The 15,748-nt window shown below is 43.2% G+C and overlaps 1 protein-coding gene across 1 annotated transcript in view; it reads left to right on the top strand.

Moving 5' to 3' along the window:
* LOC141580808 (laminin subunit alpha-3-like) overlaps positions 1-15,748 on the top strand; it is a 162,651-nt gene that overhangs the window by 41,545 nt on the left and 105,358 nt on the right. The window lies entirely within an intron of this gene.

The following is a 15,748-nucleotide window of genomic DNA, read 5'->3' as shown; positions in this document are numbered from 1 at the left end:
ATTATGACTGAAGTACGGAATAGTATTCTGTCCCTTTCTGTATCCCCAGCTCCTAGGAGAATGTCTGATATATAGAAATAATCCAGCAAATTTAAATTTCACATATGAACGAATGAAGATACAGAGACTTCCTTACTTATGTCTGCTCTATTCTCCTATGTTCCTCACTTACCAAAGCCATACATATGCAACAGATAGTAAAAATATTTGTCTGTTATAACTTGGAACACACTGAAGACATAATGAAAATTTGGTTATTTATATTTGGAGTATTAATTGTATTAATTTAAACATTTTGAAAATAGATGGCAGGGAGAAAGTGTGTTGCTCTTTTGTGGTACTCTTGTAAGTCTTAGAAAACTCTTCAACATCTGCTTCAAAAGATAATCATTTAGAATTTAAAAGCCTAAATTTTATGACAGATAGAACATAAATTTACTGTTAACATAATTGACATGCTAGAAATTGACCTAAGTACTTTACCATTATTAATTCATTTCATCCTCACCACAAGCTTATGAGGTAGGTCCCCACATTCTAGAAGGGGAAATGGGAAGCCCAGAGATGTTCTATAGCCTCACAGGGTCATATGGAATAAACCAGGATTTGCTCCCCTCCCCCTGCCTGGCTCTAGAGCCAGCCTTAGGCGCTGTGTGACGTGATGCTCCCATCCTGTCTGTGCTGGGCTTAGCTGAACCCTCATGGCCCGTGTAGGTGTTTGGTTTTAATTGCTGTTCCTCTCACAGGATGCTGTCGTGATGTTGTTCATCACCTCCCACTGTGTTCCCCTGCAAAGATCCATTTGGACAATCTCTTTAGTCTTGGAATAGGCAGGAGCATCGCTTGAACCCAAAAGGTGGAGGATGCAGTGAGCTGAGATTGCACCACTGCACTCCAGCCTGGGGAACAGAATGAGACTCCATCTCAAAAAAAAAAAAAAAGGATGTGGATGAATACAAGAAATATACTGAAGAAACAGTGAAATATAATTGCTGGCTGGGCACGGTGGCTCACACCTGTAATCCCAGCAATTTGGGAAGCCGAGGCGGGTGGATCATTTGAGGTCAGGAGTTTGAGACCAGCCTGGCCAACATGGTGAAACCCCATTTCTACTAAAATACAAAAATTAGCTGAGCATGGTAGGATGCACCTGTAATCTCAGCTACTTGGGAGGCTGAGGTAGAGAATCGCTTGAACCCAGGAGGCAGAGGTTGCAGTGAGCTGAGATCACGCCACTGCACTCCAACCTGGGCAACAAAGCGAGACTCCATCTCAAAAAAAAAAAAAAAAAAAAAAAAGAAAGAAAGAAAGAAAGAAAAAGAAAAAAAAAGAAATATAATTGCTGTTTTCATTTCAGTGATATATTTTTCCTTAGAGTAAGCTGTCAGGGCATATTTTACCTTGATGATTATCCTAAGCCTGAAGAATGTGTATATTCATACTGAAGTATTTCTAGTTTTATAGTGTTAAATATTTCTGAGTCATTTTGACAAGTACAGTGCAATTCTGCGGAAGACACTCAAGCTTTATGAGCTGGCCAAGGCTCATTTCTTACTCTGGCTTCTTTCTAAGTGGGTTGTCACAGAGAAGCTCAACAGCAAGCAGAAGGACTGAGCATCAAAGGCTGTCTGCAGACAGTGCCAGGTTCTAATTTTCCTTTTACAACCCCTAACGAACAAAGAACCTGCTTTTACTCAACTGTTGCCTCTTAAAATTGATTTGGTTGGTTTTCCCTTGAGCAAATACATCCTTTAATTATAAGACCTCATGGGCTATTGTACTACTTCATGCCCAGAGAATTTTTTCTTTTGCTCTTAAATGTTTCCAGTGACAGTGGGATAATAATACGCATGTTGATAACTGAGAGTGGGATTCTGAATATCGAGGGATTCGTCCTAAGCATCTAGAGCATGACATGTAATCCCCGAGGCATTCTTTTAAAACACCCCTCCCACCCACGTTGTACTTCTTCCTAGTCATTATTTCTCTTCTTGTTAAGATTTATTGCTTGTTTTGCAGCACAGCTGGGGCCTAAAGCATGCTCTACGCTGACGTGTCTTGCCCAATGTATTATCCTATAGCAGATAGACCTGTACAAATAAACAGTATTTTGTACTATCTACCTGAAGATACTGATTTTGCCCGCCCCCCAAACTGGTGTGTAGTCATGGCACGAAGAAGACGTGCACTTCATGGGCAGGGAAACGGTGCCAGCTTTCTAGGGAGGTGGTCCGGCAGCTGTTGGCATGGTGTAATTTCAGGAGATAGAGTAGGTTTTCCACCAGCCTGGAATTCTTTTAGCTGGGAATAAAGCTTTTAAAAGGCGGATGTCCTTAAAGATGGCAACAGACGCTGAGGACTACTAGAGGAGGGAGGGAGGGGGAAAGGGTTGAAAAACTGTTGGGTACTATGCTCACTACCTGGGTGATGGGATCTATTGTACTCCAGACCTCAGCATCATGCAATCTACCCATGTAACAAGCCTAGACATGCTCTCCCTGGATCTAAAGTAAAAGTCGAAATGATTGAAAAATAAAATAAAAGGTTAATGTCTTTAGGAGAGGTAATACACTGACTTCAGGGTACATGAGATCAGCTTTCCTTAGGCGAAAGGGCAGCCCTGGTAATGTGCTCGTGATGGAAAAAGGGTGTGTATTATGAGCTGCACCAGCACTTCCCAATCTCAATGTGCATCTGCATTGTTTATTAAAATGATGATTCTGATTCAGAAGGTGTGGCTGTGCCTGCAGAACCTGCATTTCTAAGATGCTCCCCGATGAGGCCAAGGGTTGCTGGTGCGTGGGCCACATTCTGAGCAGCCAGGGGCTAGAAGGGCTCACAGGGAAGAGAGGAGCTGAGCCAAAGGTTGGAACTAGGAGCAGGATGGGCAGCGGGGAAGAGGCGAGAGCTTTGGTGCAGAAAGGTGAGGTCCAGGAGGAAGGGGGGCAAAGCCTCCCAAATGACTTCAAGGGTGGGAATGAACATGGTATGTTAGGGACACACGGACCTGGAGATTGGGGCCAAACTTGTTTCCATTTCCCAGCGAACTCTTTCCATTCCTTCTGTTTGATCAATAAACAGAAATCGGCTTCCTTGGGTATGTTCATGTGGGTGCTGGAAAATCAGTCTGTGCAGCAATCCCTCACGGAGCCACCCAGGGAGGAAAGAAGGGACCCGCAGGGCGGGCAGGCTGTCAGCATCAAACTCCCCCGCGTTGGCTCTGTCTAACCCTGTAGCTGTCTGAGATGCCAGGGCAGCTAATTGCTTAAGAGCACAGGCTTCGGAATCCTGCAGATGTAGTTTTACATCCTTGCTTTGTTACCTACTCACTGTGTATCTATAAACATGCCATGCGTCTTCTCCAAACTCCAGTTTCTGCAACTATAAATTAGAGATAATAATAGCACTGACATACTAGGGGTGTTGTAAAGGCCACAGAACATGTGAGCATTAGTACCTGGCACAAACGAAATCCTCAACAAATGCTAGTTCTCCTCCTCCTCCTCCTCTTCCTTGTCCTTCTTACTATTACTTTAATAATTCTGCTTGACTAATCCTTCTGGCAGGTGCCACTGCTTTTGCCTTTTACTTGCCGCTGCAATCACCTGCGCAGTTATCCTCTCTTGACCTGAATTTCCTCGAGCTGAAGAATCCCAACAGATAGAGCTCCAGGTTTGGGACTAACCAGCAGCCCAGGGAACCAAGCGAAAGAGGCCTGGATTTCTAGTTCAGTGGGCAGCGTTTGGCTTCTGGGGTTTCACATGCTTCTTGGAGAGTCAAATGCATGAACAAGGATTAGGGTATCCCTTGATAAGTGTAACTACCATGGAAGGAGGTATTATCTTTGCCTGGGATATTTTAGGAAGTGTATTCATCCGTTTTCACACTGCTGATAAAGACATACCTGAGACTGGATAATTTATAACATAAGAGAGTTTTAATGGACTCACGGTTCCACGTGGCTGGGGAGACCTCACCATCATGGCAGAAGGCAAAAGGCATGTCTTGCATGGCAGCAGACAAGAGAGAATAAGAATCAAGCAAAAGGGGATTCCCCTTATCAAACCTTTGCACCAGGAGTTTCAGGGAGTGGCCAGTCCTGGGTTTGGTTTATGAAAAGGTCTCGCCAGACTGAACAGAATGCTGAGAAAAGAAGCCAGAAGGTTACAGGGTCATGGAGATACAAGGGAGAACCGTGGGGTCTGGATGGCCAGCAGGAGCAGGACCCAGCCTTCCAGATGGATATTTTAAAGCTCAGAAAGTTTTGCTAGATTTGGGGTGGATTTATTCCCTGGCCAGTTGAATTGCAATTCAAGTGGAAGCTAAATTGCAGCTTCCACTTGAACTGCAATTACTTGTTAACTTGTTAACTCAGCTAACAGGAACGAGTTAAAGAATAATGTCAAGTACTGACTGCTAAAACCACAAGAAGAAAAGGGTTCCTCATAGACTGTATGTGATTCCCCCTTGGGTACATGTGCCCACTGGCGATTGCGTTTATGAGGCTCTCCCTGTTGTGTGGTGTTCTCTCCTCCCTGAAGCAAAGGTGGCTCCCAAGGCTAGCTTGGAACCAGGACAAAGGGCTGAGCGACATTTCAAAAGGTTCCCTGCAATTTTTGCCAAGTCATTTGACCAAAACACGCAGCAATATATATTTTGTGATTACTAAAGACTGCTGTTCTGTTTAGTTGAGTCATCCTATCTCTGTAGGAAGAAGTCATTAGAGAATTGTAGAGCTATGCCTCTTGGCTTCTAGGAGTGAGCTGCTCATACGTTTTGGTTCCTAGTGTGTCGTGAGCTGTGCCCATCTCTTGTTTTATTTCTGTTTTCCTCCTCCATCTAAGATCCCCACTCCCCACCCTTTCCCTTTCGCAAGCATCTGCTCTAACCTCTTTGCTACTTATCCTTAAATACGTTTGTTCCTTGAGCGCTCACTCCTGTGGGCTGAGCACCTCCTGTGTGAGCACCTATTGTGTGCTGTGCTCTGTGCCGAGTCCCGCAGAAATGGACTCTTACTCCTCACACCAGCCCTGCGGGCTGCCTGTGCACCGATGTCTCTTTCCATGCAGAGGGACCTCACCTGGGCACGCTCCCAGCTTCTCTCTGCCTGCTTTCTTCTAGATGGTGAGTGTGGAATCCAGAGCTGCGCATGCAGAGCTCTGCCTCATCCCTTGGGAGCAGCCCAGGGCTCTTCTCTGCTTCACCCTGTCAGAGCCACATGTCAGCAGCCACATGGGCTGCTCAGCCATAGGGTATATCAGCAACTACAACCTGTGTCCTCTGAGACCCACTTTCCCAGAAATAATGGTCAGTTGTCTGTCCTGCTGCTCTTTCTTATTTCTTAATTGATTCAGAACCACATAGGGATGAGGGATGGTTTTTATTGGGCTCTTTCAAAAACTTCAACATTAAGTAGTATTATTATTTCTTTATACAGACAAGGGCAGTAAGCGCAAGGAGACTGAGTGAATCTCAAAGCTTCATTTCTCAAGAGATGGCACAGTCTGGAAACTAGCAGCAGACATTCTGGCTCCAGATTCTGCACTCTCAACCATTACAATACACTGCCCATAAAATATGAGTACTTTTTACTGTTTGTGTTTTTAAACTTTGTATAAATGTGCTATCACATCTAGTTTGACGTGTTCGATTTTCCTGCACTCTGTGTTATGTGGGTTCACCCATATTGCTGGATGTGCATCTAATTCTTTGCTTCTGACCACTACAGGGTGGTATTTGTATGGTCATTAGTGAGATGATCTTTCAACATTATATTATTTTATATAATTTCACCTTAGAGGAAATAATATACAAGTATAAATGATGTGTGTACTGAAAGTTACATCAGACATTTCAAACTCAAATTGCATTTTTCCAAGAAAAATGTTACAAATTAGAATTCTCCCTTAAGCTATGCCCCAAAAACTCATTTAATCCCAGGTCGTTATAAAAGCTTTAATATTTCACATTTTCAAGATAGAATGGTGGCAGCCAATACTGATTTTAGGGGAAAATCCTAAATCCTCTCTGTATAGCATTTGGGTTACAAGGAGCACAGAAGGCCCCCAGGATGGAGGTGCCATGCCTCCAGAAATCCAGCTCTGAAGTCTATGTGAGAAGTCTGGGCTGGAGATTTATTTTATTTTATTTTATTTTATTTTTTTTTTGAGACCGAGTTTCGCTCTTGTTACCCAGGCTGGAGTGCAATGGCGCGATCTCGGCTCACCGCAACCTCCGCCTCCTGGGTTCAGGCCATTCTCCTGCCTCAGCCTCCTGAGTAGCTGGGATTACAGGAACGCACCACCATGCCCAGCTAATTTTTTTTGTATTTGTAGTAGAGACGGGGTTTCACCATGTTGACCAGGTTGGTCTTGATCTCTCGACCTTGTGATCCACCCGCCTCGGCCTCCCAAAGTGCTGGGATTACAGGCTTGAGCCACCGCGCCCGGCAAATCAACCGTCGGTGGTGTGAGATGGAAGTAGACTGCGGAGGGAGGCGAGCCTGGACTGGGACCTGAACTCTAGGAGAATTGGAGGAGAAGAGGGGAGTCCCCGCACAGCTGCTGAAGTGTCGATGTGTTGGGAGAAGAGAGGTGGAGTCGGCTAGAAGAGGATCTGGGTGGAAGAAGTGTTTTCTTTGGGATGGGAGAGACATTTGCAAGCTGATGATGGGTGGGTCCAACAGAAGGCCTGGGAGAGCAATCCAGCAAGTGAAGGGAGGCATTGGCTTTTGACAGGAGGGGGTTCCTCCCTCCCTCCTCTCCATCCAGAGAGAAGGAGCAGATGTGCAGATGTAAAGGTATTCAAAGACTTGGGAAAGTAAAGGAAGCGGTTCCTTTTTTGTTGTTTTGATTTTGCCAGTAAAAGAAAAACAGGAATCACTGAGGGTGGAGGGAGCAGAGGTGGGAAGTGGCAGGAGTTTGAGGAACGTGGAGAATCAGGCCCAGAAAATGGGCAGAAGCAAAGGAGCTGCGCAGTTGGGACCACTGCGGCAGAAGGCACAGAGCCCACCTGTGAGGACATGGCTGTGGCTGAACGCTACTGCTACGGCTAGTCCTGACCACAAGTCAGCCCTGAGCCTGGACAGTGGACTCAGCACACCCCTGTTGGGATCAGCCACTGTCCCTTGAAGTGAGATGGTGCTGGCATCACAGTCACTTCCAGAAAGAATTCTTCAGAGTCTCTGCCTTTTTGCATTCCTTGCTCTAGATACAGATTCTTGGAAGGAATCATGCAATTCCCTGAGCCCAGGGGTTGCATCCCTGCTGCCTTACCTGCTAGGGGAGATGGAAAAGCTGGTATTTTCAGCTTCTAAAGTTGGAGTTGCATTCTGTTCCCAGCAAGATTCTTATGGTGGGAAGGGCATTCAGATCCTTGGAAGTCAAGCAAATGAAAGACAGACACCTCCACCACAGCTTCCTCTCTGGCCTTACTCTGGAAGGCTGCCCAGAGTCCTTGTGCTGTACCCACGCACCCAGAGAGTGGCCTCCTAATCCTGGAACTGTGACCTTCTCAGAGTGCAGGTTGATGCCTCTGCAGATGCACAGCCTTTTACCTTATTTGGGCTTGTCATCATGACAACCGACAAAATATCTCCTTCCATTTTCCAGACACCCCAGACCATGGTACAGCAACTAACAAATTAAGGGATTTAGTGTTCAGAAAGCAAAGGCAGCTTTTGGGCAAAGGGCAAGTTTTAAGAAGAATATTTAATCTGTAGCCCAGCTGATTTGAAATGACACTCCAACATAAAGCTCATTCCCAAAATAAATATTCTCATAACATTGAACATACTGAGCCAATTTAAGTGAGCTTCGTTATGCCCTTTAGACATGCAGTCAAAAGGTTCCTGAAGTGTCCTGACATGAGTAAGGGCATTGGAAAAACAACGGAAAGGATAATTTTAGCCTTAGGTAAAACTCCGAGTTAGCCAAGGGTGCTGAATCTTAAGAAGGATGTAACAGAGGGAGAAGGGAAGAGACATGACAGTTAAAAGTGGGAAAGAACCATTATGAGTACAGACCAGAAATGTTCACACTCTTTAGATGGAAGCATATTGGCCAAGAGGAGGAAACTGGAGTGTTATGGAGAGTATGAACTTATTTATGAAAAATGATAATAACATTATTTAGAAAATGATTCATTTTGTTAAGGCCTATTCTGGTGTAAGCCACTTATAAAAATCCATGTATTTTTAGGAGTTGTTTGGTCTAAAAATATAAATAGGTTGAAGGAGGATTTAGGTAGCTCAGTTGCTGGTTATTAAGGTTGAGTTAATAACTCAATAACCTTCAAAGTTAAAAACCTTAAGTTAATAAACTTAATAGTCAAATCTCTCTTTTTTTTTTGGAGGACACGGCTATAGAATTTCCTTTGTCTGTAAAGTTTGTCAGACACATTCTTAGGCTACTCGTCAGTTCAGTGAGTGAATTGAATATCGTACCTAATTTTCTTGTAAATTAGCAAAAACGTGTAAATGAGAAAAAGTGGGTTTTACGAGGAGAACCAGGTCCCAGACAAACCAAATCCATGACAGCTGAAAGTCGTGACGGAGAGGAGGGTAAACTACAAGACTCAGTTATGAAATTGAGCTCAGAGCCGTTGGGTTCCGATGGACCTAAGTTTATTTATAGTCCCCACCAAATCTATTTGTAAATTGTTAGTTGTGGATAAAATGCTCTTGAGTAACAGTTTGGTCTCAAGTTCTGCACTTTAAGTCTATGTAGGGAGTGCTGATGAAAGACCATGAGGGCTGAAAATTATGTCATAAGTCATCAATCCTTCTCTTTCCACCCCTAGAGTTCAAAGTTTATCATATAAAATCTAGAACTTAACAACTTCCCCCTTGTCTTACCATTTTTTTTTCCTGAAATCTTTCATTAAGTAATTTTCCAAGTTACTGTGGTGGCCCAAATCTTTTTTTTTTTTTTTTTTTTTTGAGACAGAGTTTTACTCTGTCACCCAGGCTGGAGTGCTGTGGTGGGATCTCGGCTCACTGCACCTCTGTCTCCTGGGTTCAAGCAATTCTCCTGCCTCAGCCTCCTGAGTAGCTGGGATTATAGGTGCACACCACCAAGCCCGGCTGATTTTTGTATTTTTAGTACAGATGGGGTTTCACCGTGTTGGTCATTCTGGTCTTGAACTCCTGATCTCACGATCCGCCCGCCTTGGTCTCCCAAAGTGCTGGGATTATAGGCGTGAGCCACGGCGCCTGGCTGCGGGGCCCAAATCTTTAGACTGAGTTTTGGTATAGGGATTTTATTTCTCAGGCTCTTGTGGTTCCTTTACGTTAGAAAGTGAGGCACTCTCTTCTTTCCTTTGCAGTTTCTACCCTGGTCTTTGTCTCCTGCTGCCTTGAATCTCGTTGCTTTTAAAGAACCTAGGGAGACATGGCGCCCACGTTTAAATTCTGGGCAGGCTGCCAAGAGGGTTGAAGAGTAGAAATCTATTCTACTCCACAGGGAAGGAGGGCTGATGAGAGAAAGTTTTTGACAAGCATGGAGGAAGCCTGTCATGGCAAGAACTTGTCAGCGCTGCAGTGAGTTCCCCTCAGAATGAGATGCTAGAGTGAGAGTGGACTCAGGGACCCTTTCCTCTAAGTTTCTGGAGTGATCCACCTTCCCTTCTCTAGGTGAACAGGTACTTCTGCGAACCAGTAAGAAGAGCTGAGAGTCCTCCTTAGACCTAAACCAAGCACACTTTTTTTTTTTCTTGGGAGACAGAGTCTTGCTCTGTCACCAGGCTGGAATGCAGTGGCTTATCTCAGCTCACTGCAACCTCTACCTCCCAGGTTCAAGCTCAACCTCCCAAGTAGCTGGTACTACAGGTGCACGCCAACACATCCAGCTAATTTTTTGTATTTTTGGTAGAAATGGGATTTCACCATGTTGGCCAGGATGGTCTTGATCTCCCGATCTCATGATCCACCCACCTTGACCTCCCAAAGTGCTGGGATTACAGGCATGAGCCACTGTGCCTGGCCCCAGTAAATTGTTTCTGAGAGTGCCAGAGACTGAGTTTTCCAGCATAGGGTGATGACAAACCCAGAAAGAAAGAAGTCTACTTGCTTAACTATTGGCAGATGTGCTGTTTGGACCCGGATTAAAAGGATCCCTTTTCAGGCTGGCTGGGTCGTATTTTCATCCCTGGCCTTGGTTGTTTTATGAGGATTGTATCTCATTTTGTTAAAAAAATGTCAAAGCAGGTTACTACACTGCAGTTAAATTTTACTCAATCTGCATCTTTTCCTCTCAATTAAAAAAACTATGAAATTGGCTCAGTTGACAAGTTTTTCAAATTTTAGTTGCTTGGTTCTATAGTTGGTGACTTATTTTTTCATCATTTGTATTTGTATTTTGTACATGGGTAGTAGGGACATTTATAATTTAGTTAATAAAAATAAATGTTTCAAAGTGTCTCCCCAGGTTACTTATTAATTACAAACATACAAAAGGTAACTTATGGGGAAACATGATAGACATCCTTTTAAGCAAGTGATGAAACTTAGCATTATCAGTAATAGTACAGCTTGGCTTCACGTGCCTCTTAGTGACATCATGAGAAGGAAGTGCCACCCAGCTAGTGATTTAGCCAAGAATGCCCCACCTGACAGCATTTCAGGAGGCTGAGGTGGGCAGATCACTTGAGGTCCAGAGTTTGAGACCACCCTGGCCAACATGGAGAAACCCCATCTCTACTAAAAATACAAAAATTAGCTGGGCATGGTGGTGCATGCCTGTAATCCCAGCTACTTGGGAGGCTGAGGCAGGAGAATCACTTGAACCCGGTAGGTAGAGGTTGCAGTGAGCTGAGATCATGCCATTACACTTCAGCCTGGCCAACAGAGCAAAACTTCCACTCAAAACAAGCAAACAAACAAAAAAAGAATGCTCCACCTGAGTCAAACAATGAGAAAATAAGCAGACACATTCTGACTGTGGGACGTTCTGTGACTCTGTGACTGATTCATGATGTAACATTAAGACTTAGAACAGACCGTGGAACATTTTGGACTCTTCAAATGTCAGTGTCAGGAAGGAGATAACACGTTGGGGGACTGCTGTAGAATAAAGGGGACAAAAGAGACTGATGACTCACTGCCATGTGTAATCCTTGATTAAATCCTGAAATGGAAAAATAATACAATGGGCATTATTGAGAGAATTGGGGAAATTTGCACATGGACAATGTATTAAATACAATTTTGTATATATGGTAAAATTTCTTACACATGAAAATGTTGAATTTATGTAGAAGAAATATCCATGTTCTTGGAAGATAACATGCTGAAGTATTTAGGAGGAAGCTATTATGATGTCTGTAACTTCCTTTCAAAGAATCAAAAATGTGTGTTCGTGTGTGTGTGTGTGTGTAGAACAAAAAAACGGCACAGTGTTAACAGTCGGTGGATCTACGTGAAAAGCGTGTGAGTATTCATTGTATTGTTCTTTGAGCTTTCGGGTAGGTTCACAAATTATGCAAAATGAAAAGTTGGAAGAAGTAAATTAGGAAATGCCACTTTGTGGGATAGTATGTTTATTAAATTATAAAGCTATTGACAGATTAATCTCACTTTTATTGTAAACTTAAGAGTTTTCTGGCACAGGGAGTACTATTTAGTTGAGTGGGAAGCTTATTTTGGATGTGACTTTAAGTGTACTTGCGTAGTATTTTGCACTTTCACAATCCCATCTGTTAGTTTCATTTCAATTCAACAACATGTATGAAGCCCCTATTCTGAGGACACAGGAGTGATTAAGACACAAAGATGGCGCAGCCTAGTGGGAATGACAGATGAAAACAAGCATGTACCATAGGGCGTGACAGGTGCTCTTTTAGAAGGAGAATATCAAATTCGAATGAAGTAGATATTATTACTCTTCATTTTCTTAAGAAATACCTTTTGTGATCATTTTATGAGCCAGTAAATGAAATCTCAGAGTAATTAATACTTGGAGTCACATAGCCAGTGGGTTACAGGGCAGAGATTCCCTCCCAGGGGATTTGACTCTACTACAACTTAGCTTTGACACTAGGGTAGGACCACATCAGGGTTCAGCTCCATCTCTGTGTGTGCCAACTGGGACCTGCCTCTTGAACTCAGTAGTAGCTACACAGCTTTACTATCCATCCATCATCCAACCATCCACCCACCCACTCATTTATTCATTTATGGCATGTATTGAATACCCATTATATGTAGTCAATCCAGGAAGGCCCTGAAATGAATGGAGGACAGGCTGTACAAAGCTGTAATTTCAGTGGCTTCAGAGCATGCAGTACTGGGGCGAGAAACAAGGATCAGAGAAAGCCCTCTTGTCTTACGTACTCACCTTGAAGTCTTTTGACGTTGAAGTGCCTCACACTCCCCCTTTTATGATCATTATCTGCTTAATGAAAACATTATTTGAAAGACGACTTTGTTTTTCTACCTAAACAATCACCCACTACACTTCAAGCTATCTTTAGCTTATTACGAAAGCGTGTGGAGAGATTACAACTCAGTCCCTCTCCATCATTTCCCACCTTATCTCTGACCCCCAAATATTATTTCTTTGAAAATGCACAAACTTTGCTTTTCTACCTACTGTGGCTCCATAGCTTTCTAGTCTCGCAGAGGGTCCTCATTTATATCAGTAAATCTCTAGCATCACTCACGTGTGCTTTGAAGTATTTTCAGTGGCCAAAGAGTACTTAGAGTAAAAAAGGAATGTAACAGAAGGAGTGATTCAACAAGCATATAATTTAAAATTTCCAAGCAGTAGAGAATAAATCCCTACCTGCTGGCTTAACATGCCCAAACCGGGCTGTGAACATATTTAGGAGGCCATTCACTCTGCCTCACTGTGACATTTTGAATCTGCAAGTGTCAGAGCAGATTTGCTACAGAGCTGGAGACCTTGGCAAGATTCCAGGGCATGTTACACAGCAGGGGTGATGATAAATAACACAGATAGTCTCTTGGTGTAAATGGGATCTGAACCAAAGAGATGTACCCTACCAATATTCAGAGCACGTAAACATACATGGGGGAACCTCAGAAATAATTCCTAAAACAAAAATGGGAGGGAAACATTTAAAAGTGGCATGTTCCAACTAATTAGTGCTGGAAGATGAGTTGGTGCCGTCAGTGGATTTATTAAATTAGGCCTGGGTGGCAGGACCCTGTAACAGGCAGAGGAGCACGTCAGTTGTTGCTAGAGTTGGGATTTTTAAGTGTCATAATGCTTCAAAGGGATCACACATTACCTAGAAACGAGATGACCCTAAACCCCTAAACCAAGAGAGGCTCCCTTCTGAGCCACTGAAGCTACTTTGTTCATATGGCTTTGTAGTAGCAGAAAGTACAACTTTAGAAAACCAGTGCTCTCAATGAACACTTGAGATACACCATGACATAGCTCCCCACCCCCAGGCTCTCTAGAATAGAATTTTAAGCATATTGGGAAATAATGATGTTTGGAACTTCTCTGACAATTTCCTTCCCCCAAGATGAAACAGATCAAATATTCAGTACCTATTAGGTCCTGTGACATTCCAAATGCTCAGTGAGTAGAATAGATTTAGGCTCAGTGCTTTTATACCTGCAAGGTGTGGGCTTGTTACTTAACCTCTCGAAGCCAAATGTTCCTCATCTTTAAAGTGGGGTTAATCAAATTGCGCTTCTTATCGTGAGGTCTAAACGAGAGAATGTTTGTCAAGTGCTTAACATGGCACATGGAAAGACAGTATTCATGAAATCATGACCTATTAGATCAATAGTTTTTTAGAGGGCTATGTATGCTAGGATTGTGGGAGTTTGGTGGAAGGGATTAAGAATGCTTTGAACAATTACTGTATTTAAAAATGTCTCATTTGTAGTCTACCGAACTCACATCATTAACAGTGGTCTTATTTTGATGTGGTCTGAGAGAGATGTGCAAAGAGTTTTTAGCAAAATATATTTGCTATGGTTTTCCAAACAGGAATTTTTGGATTTCCTATGAATTCCTTCACTACATAATGGGATGTGTCTTTTGGAAATTGTTACACCTACCTTTACAGTATTGCTTTATGGTTTTCAGAGTACCTTATAATTCCTAATTAGCTTTTCTTTATGAGGTTGAATTCATTTTTCCATGTGTTGGTAGACAACTTGGGGGTGTTACTCTGAGCCCAAATAAGCAAGTTTTTCAAGATCAAAAAGCAAACGTTTGATAGGGACAGAACTGGCTGGGCTTAGGGTTTCCAGTAATCAGTGTGAACAATTCTTCCTTCCTCAGAGATAAGCAAAGGAGCTTCTTTGAGCAAAGGGTAAATCTCTGTGACTGAGAGGAGTGGTGGTTCTCAAAGTATGAATGAGAACCTGTGAGAGTCCATAAGACATTTTGGGAGGCCTACAAGGCCAGGGGTCCTCCTTCCTCCATTACAGATCTATGTGAGGCCAGATCTGCTTCAAATACTTCAGCCAAACCACATACCACATCAGAGTGAGTGGAGAAGCAGGTGTGGGGATCCCGCTTGCTCCTATCGGGCCCAACACTTAGTGAGCTTCACAAAAATGTAAAGCAATTCCACTGCTGTCACTAAAAATTGCACGTTTTAGAAAATATAGTAATTTAATAAAAATATGTATTTATGCTAACATGTAAAGGGTTTATTATTTTAAATGAGTTAATAGTATCTATCTTAAAGTTATTTTAACTTTAATTTTTAATATAGTGCATAGCAATAGATAGAACTCAAACAATGGCTTTTTTGGGTCTTCAATAATTTTTTTTTTTTTTGAGACAGAGTCTCACTCTGTCACCCAGTTTGGAGTACAGTGGAGCAATCGTGGCCTCGGCTCACTGCAACCTCCATCTCCCAGGTTTAAGCAATTCTCCTGCCTCAGCTTCTCAAGTAGCTGGGACTACAGGCACATGCCACCATGCCCAGCTAATTTTTGTATATTTAGTAGAGACGGGATTTCACCATGTTGGTCAGGCTGGTCTCAGTCTCCTGACCTTGTGATCTGCCCACCTCAGCCTCCCGTAGTGCTGGGATTACAAGCGTGAGCCACTGTGCCCAGCCAATAATTTTTAAAAGTATAAAAGGGTCCTGAGATCAAAAAGTTTGAGCCTCATTGTCCTAGACATTTGGGCTTCTATTTAGGGATTTGGAATGTTTCCATTAGCTGACAGTTCTCAGACTTAAAAACAAAAACAAAAAACTCTTACCATATTACTGTTTGTGAAAAACATGAAGATGAAACTCCCCCTTTTTTTTTTTCTGGGAAAGAAAAAGATCCCACAGGGTCTGAGTACTCCCTTCTCCCCAACTAGAGAAGCCTGTGGTTCAAAGGGCACTACTGAGCTAGAAGGGACTACTCCTCAGACAGTCACCATGAAATCTGGGGGTCAGAGAGCTTGGAGGTGGATGGGGATAATCCTCAGTCATTAACACGTGAACACTGATTTGCTTAACACTGTGTTCATTGTCCTACCAGGCTCTTTGGGAAACAGAACCTCAGGGTTCAAAATTCAAGCCAGATTAAGTTTTGGGGAAAGAATGGGAATAAACTGCAGACACTCCTGGGGTCCACACAGGAGGCACCGTGGAGCTGAAGAGCGGGAGGTGAAGAAAGCAGGACCGAAGCCCCACTCCATCTCTTCTATACTTTTACATCATCCTGGCATGGACAGAAGAGTGATGAGGGTGAACAAGAAAGCCAATGAGGAAGAACAATCAGGAAAAGATGAGACCAGAGGAGAGCCACAGGGAAGGAGTG

This window comes from Saimiri boliviensis, chromosome 13, assembly GCF_048565385.1.
Source record: "Saimiri boliviensis isolate mSaiBol1 chromosome 13, mSaiBol1.pri, whole genome shotgun sequence".
NCBI classification, from domain to species: domain Eukaryota; kingdom Metazoa; phylum Chordata; class Mammalia; order Primates; family Cebidae; genus Saimiri; species Saimiri boliviensis.
The sequence above is the reverse complement of the archived record's forward strand: the minus strand, read 5'-3'. Positions and strand labels throughout refer to the sequence as shown.